Source organism: Ursus maritimus, unplaced genomic scaffold (assembly GCF_017311325.1).
Source record: "Ursus maritimus isolate PB19 unplaced genomic scaffold, ASM1731132v1 scaffold_5, whole genome shotgun sequence".
Taxonomy (NCBI): Eukaryota; Metazoa; Chordata; class Mammalia; order Carnivora; family Ursidae; genus Ursus; species Ursus maritimus.
The window spans coordinates 76,151,896-76,157,494 of NW_024426663.1; the positions used below are offsets into that span (position 1 = coordinate 76,151,896).

At 47.3% G+C, this 5,599-nt stretch overlaps 1 long non-coding RNA gene across 1 annotated transcript; it reads right to left on the reverse strand.

Annotated features, from left to right (window-relative positions):
• Positions 1-335: 335 nt before the first annotated feature.
• Positions 336-2,051, reverse strand: LOC121100661. Its single transcript, XR_005832371.1, has 2 exons — positions 1,913-2,051; positions 336-1,223 (listed from the first exon to the last, which is right to left on the reverse strand). It is a non-coding gene; the product is annotated as an uncharacterized LOC121100661 (long non-coding RNA).
• Positions 2,052-5,599: the final 3,548 nt, after the last annotated feature.

The window sequence follows — 5,599 nt, forward strand, 5'->3', positions numbered from 1 at the left end:
GGGATCGAGCCCCACATCAGGCTCCTCCGCTATGAGCCTGCTGCTTCCTCTCCCACTCCCCCTGCTTGTGTTCCCTGTCTCGCTGGCTGTCTCTATCTCTGTCGAATAAAGAAATAAAATCTTTAAAAAAAAAAGAACGCAAGTTCCAGACCAGAGCACAGATAATGACATAAACTGTGTAGGGATATATAGAAAACAAAACTACGTATTTCTCTGTGCGCGTACATGTGTGTAAATTCAGAGAAACAGAGGAGAAAGGAGGCACACTGCACTGATGACAGTGACTGAGGAGAGGAACAGAAAAGAAGGGTCAAGGGGACATCTCACTTGATCTATTTTTCACTCTGTATTTTTATTTATTTTTTAAGTAGGCTCCACGCCCCACATGGGGCCTGAACTCCTGACTCCCGAGATGGAAACCTGAGATCAAGAGGCTGACCCCCACCAACCGAGGCACAATGACTGGCATAAACAGCATTTCTTTAAAGACACACAAAAGTATTAGTAGCCGTTAGCATCAGACAGTAGCATTACGTGTGATCTCTGTTTTCTCCTTTTTGTCTTCAAAGTTTCCTGTAGCGAAAATTACACGGCTTTTGTGATTATGAAATGATTCACATCACGCATCGGATACATTAAGTAGAGAGGACTGGGTCAGAAAGATGATCTCTGAGGTCATTTCAGTTCTAACCCCCGGCCTCTCTGAGGGGTCACTTCAACAACAAAAATGATCGGAACAGCAGAGAACGACAGGAAATGGGCGGTTTGACCAAGCGGTTCCGCGGAGAATACATGAGGAGACATCTAACCACTGCAGGGAAGTAGAGTGGGGCCACCGACAGGCGACAGAGGCGCTCGGCCGAGCGTGAGGGTAGGCGGAGAGGAGCAGCCCACGGTCAGGGGGGAGACAAGACCGGTAAAGACCATGGCCTTCTCTCTGTTGGTAAGGATTCACACACTGGCACCTGGAGGAAAGGGCACAGGGATCAACCCTTCCTCCCCCAGCAGAGTCGGGAGGGGAAAAAAGAATTGAGAGGGTGTCCAAGGCCCAAGGCCAAGAACCAAGGTCCAAGGCTTGTGCACAGCTCAAAAGCAAATTGGCCTATCGTCTGGACGCGCGTAAGAAATGGGCTTATCCTTTTGTCCGAAAGCAAGTGCCAGAGCAAACAGGCGATGAAAGCAATTGGCAAAAGGAAGGCTTCTCTTCCACTGCTGGAGAGTCCCTAAAGGCCGTGATAAAAAAAACAAAAAAAACAAATCTTGATTTTATGGAAGAAGTAATTGGGGAACCTCGGAGCTGTGTTCTGGGGACAGACACACTAAAAAGAGATGTCCACACAACCCCCGACCTAGGTCTCTGGCAACGAGAAGGCAAAAAACCGGGGCAGTTAAGCCAAAAAGGCTGATGTATTTGCATGAAGGTTAAGAGCAGTGGAATTATCATAACATGTAAGAAGAAAACCACAAAACAGCTTCCCCTCCCTCACTTCTGTTCTTTTGGGGTTTAAATTCCCGGCTCCCTGATCACTAACTGCTTGACCTTGGGGCAAGTTCCCCCACCCTCTCATTCCGCAGATGACAGATGCGGGGAAGATTCTCCATCATTATTAGCAGCCTTCCCCCCTCTCTCGTTTTGCTCCTTCCCTCTTATATTTATAAATTCATGCAGATACCAGAGATATTTTTAGTGCTGCTTCCAACCCACTGAAATACATTATGCTACAGGAAGTAATTTGTTTACAAAGCAGACCCATGAATCTGAATGCTAAAAAGGAATTCCCTTCCCAAGTATAAAAATAACGAGTCTCTTATTGATTAGCAGATAACCTGCTGGCAGGGAAAAATGGGAGCCTGACTTAAATACATTATGAATTCCACCCGCCCCACCCCCAGCCCCGCAATGCCTACCGACCTGAAAACCCTGTAGAACCATGTACCAGTTTTGTGGGGACAGAAAGAAGGATCCGTCATCAGAGGAAAGTCAAAGCCTGGAAACTTCTTAAAGCTCATCACACAACAATCTGCTGCTCTGTCATTCTAATTCCGCCTCCATCTGGTAAGTGTCTGAGATCGGCTTCCCCAGAGGCAGACCCTGAGACGGGGAGTGGTGTGAAACTGATTTATTAGGAAGTATTCTGAGGAACAAACAGTGGGGGAGTGGGGAAGGAGGCAGGAGAGGGAAGGAAGCCATGCAAGGATGAGATTTCAAGCCAAGTCTTAGAGAAGATAGCATTCACTCAACCCCACGGGCGGAAGAGGTGGGGGGGACCTCTGGAGACAGTGGAAGCCACTGTCCCATCAGGAGCAAGGGACACTGAGTATTGATTGTCTCACACCTGCCTTTCACCAGGTAAGGGCTGGCTCAGGGGGCGCTGGCTTCCCAAGCACTCCCTGCTCTCCTTGCACTAAGGCAAAGCCATCTCCAACGTCCTCAGGGACAGCCCTTCCAGAGAGACAGCACCGAGAAGACCGTGCACGGGACAACGGGATTGATTGCGGCACATTTGGCCAGATATTGTCAGCAAATGCTATTTGTCCTGAAATCTATCCCCAAGACCTCTCCTGCTAACTCATTTTCAAAGAAACAGAACATATATGCTGGCCTATCTCAATAGCATACATTTTGTTTCCATCCACGAACACAAATTAACCCCAATATTCATCGGAACAGGTCCCATCGTAAAATCCGAGTTTTACGGATCTTAACCCTGGCTGTCAGAAGACACGCCACATTCTTCTCTTGTACAGCCTCATTTGCAAACCCTCCAAAGAGATCCTGTTCGAGTGTTGTCCTAGAACCGTGCTTACTCAGGAATATCAAGCCCTTGAGAAGTAAGATTGATTTAGGCCACTTTGATGTTAGACCTTTTTTACCATAGAAATAGGTATTGAACATACGATGCAGCATAAAACTCACATAGAAGGATCTCCACAACGCGGTGGGCATCGTGGCCGTCCAGCTGTCCACGTGCATCCCACGTCCCTCCTCGACGCCGACTTGCACTAGCCAACTGGAAAGTCATAATCTGCAGGAGAAGGAAAGGTAATCCTGTTGGGGTCCACTCAGAATCATCTGCTGCCAGTAAGAGTGCGGGATCATTAGATCCTTGAGACAAAGTCAGGCGACTTCCCCACATCGGTCACCTTTCACTCTCCAAGGAATTGGCAACTTGGTGTCTTTCGACTGCTATGGCACAGAAGGTGAAGGGACACAGCCCATCCCAGGACGGCTTCCCTGTGACCCACGGGGTTATCCCCCTTCCTCTTTTACCTGTATCCTCTGGGGGTAAAGCATCAGGACCAGCTACATGGACTATACGATCTACTCTGCTACGTAACTGAGGGAACTCACAAACATACACCACAACTGGGCATGTCTGTCATTCCTTGACGATTCACTCACTTCATTTCCATGCAAGAATTGTTTCCCTTGGGGTTCCCGGGGGGCGCAGTCGGTTAAACATCCGACTCCTGATTTAAGCTCAGTTGGTGATCTCAGAGTCTTGAGATCGAGCCCCGTGTTGGGCTCCTCGCTCAGCGCAGAGTCTGCTTAAGACTCTGTCCCTCTCCCTCTGCCCCTCCCCCTGCTCTCACATTCTCTCTCTCTGTGTGTCAATTTAAAAAAAAAAATTGTTTCCCTCTGGCCTTTGCAAGTAGAGGAAGCTGGGTCTTTCTCACCTGGGTCTAGGTTTCAGATACATTCGCCCCAATAGCACCTACTACGGAAGTTCCATCAGCCCTTTTCTGGAAGGCCAGGAAAATGCCACTTTTTTTTTTTTTTTTTTAACAACTCAGTACCTCATCTCTCATTTGGGAGTCACCTACCCCGCCACTGTCCTTCCCCAGAATAGTAATATAACCACTAGGCACTGTAACTGTTAGCTATTCAATTACAATGTCATGACTCTGGACGCCATCCAAAGGAAGATCTTTAGTCAATCGAAAATCTGAATGAAATACATGCTTTCGGGGCGCCTGGGTGGCACAGGCGTTAAGCGTCTGCCTTCGGCTCAGGGCGTGATCCTGGGGTCCTGGGATCGAGCCCCGCATCAGGCTCCTCCGCTAGGAGCCTGCCTCTTCCTCTCCCACTCCCCCTGCTTGTGCTCCCTCTCTCGCTGGCTGTCTCTCTTTGTCAAATAAGTAAATAAAATCTTTAAAAAAACAAAATACATGTTTTCAATTACAGACAAAAGACAGGATAAAGCTTAAATGTTCCAATGAGCTGGGAATAAAAGTGAGAGAACGTGAAAAAAAAAATACAAAGGGAAAAAGACTGGAGAACCTGTAACTACTGAAAACTTGGAAAGAATTACAAAAAGTAGTAATATTGCAGATCAATTGCTCCGGAGCGGAGAGAGGTGCTGGGTAGAAGCCAGGCCAAATTCTCCAGCGCACAGAGCCAGGCTACAAAGAATGAAGGCCAACCTCTGACTCTAAACTCCATTAGGGTTTCCCCACTCACTTCTGACTCAGGTGGGTGCCTTGCTTGGCCTATTTTCCCATTTATAAGATATGCATAAGAATTCCAGGGACATAATACCTTTGGCACTCCACTGTGAGAATTGTAATTGTACTTGTTGGGGGAAGTGTAGTTTCCAAACTGCATACCCATTAACTCCCTGCAAGCAAGCCACCCATACGTAGATGCTTATTTTTTTTGACCCCAAGATCAAAAATCTGAGCTGAAATCAAGAGTCAGACGCTTAACTGACTGAGCCGCCCAGGTGCCCCACAGAGATGCTTTTAAAAATAAGTGTTTCTATCAAGCCACATGTCTACGATGCTCCCTGTTGAAAAGACTTCCTTCCTGTCCCATTACCGTCATATACGCGGATTGTACCATATTAACAAAATATATTATATTACACTATATGTATTAGGATAACTAAAAGAAGTTTTTATTTTTTTTTTTTAAGATTTTATTTATTTATTCGACAGAGATAGAGACAGCCAGTGAGAGAGGGAACACAAGCAGGGGGAGTGGGAGAGGAAGAAGCAGGCTCATAGCGGAGGAGCCCAATGTGGGGCTCGATCCCACAACGCCGGGATCACGCCCTGAGCCGAAGGCAGACGCTTAACCGCTGTGCCACCCAGGCGCCCCTAAAAGAAGTTTTTAAAGAGGTCAAAGTAACACTGAAAAGCCAAACTAGAAGCTCAAGGTCGATTTTACCCCTCGGCATTTATCAAATAATTCAATGTCATTCAACATTTATTGATGCTCTCTATATTCCAAGGCACTGCACCACGGGGGTTCCGAAGCCGGAAACTAGACCCCATGCCACAGACATAAAGTTGAAGATATGCATTCCACAAACACATCCCAGCCCTTTCGTGAAGGTTGTTGGAAATGCCCTTCCCAGCTCCCAGGCTACTCCTCATCTATTCAACCCTGCACCGGAACCTTCCAGAACATGTACTTCAGTATTCAGCTGCCTTGTAGGCACGGACACCCAGAAGATTGGTCTGAAAAAGCACGGAGGGCATAAGCCACGCCAGCAGCTGGATTCCACAGTCCTCAGGAAGTCTGGGAATACATCTGAGATCATCACAAAAACTGCACAGCCCCTTTCTCAAATGAATTGTTTGGAGAACTGATTTA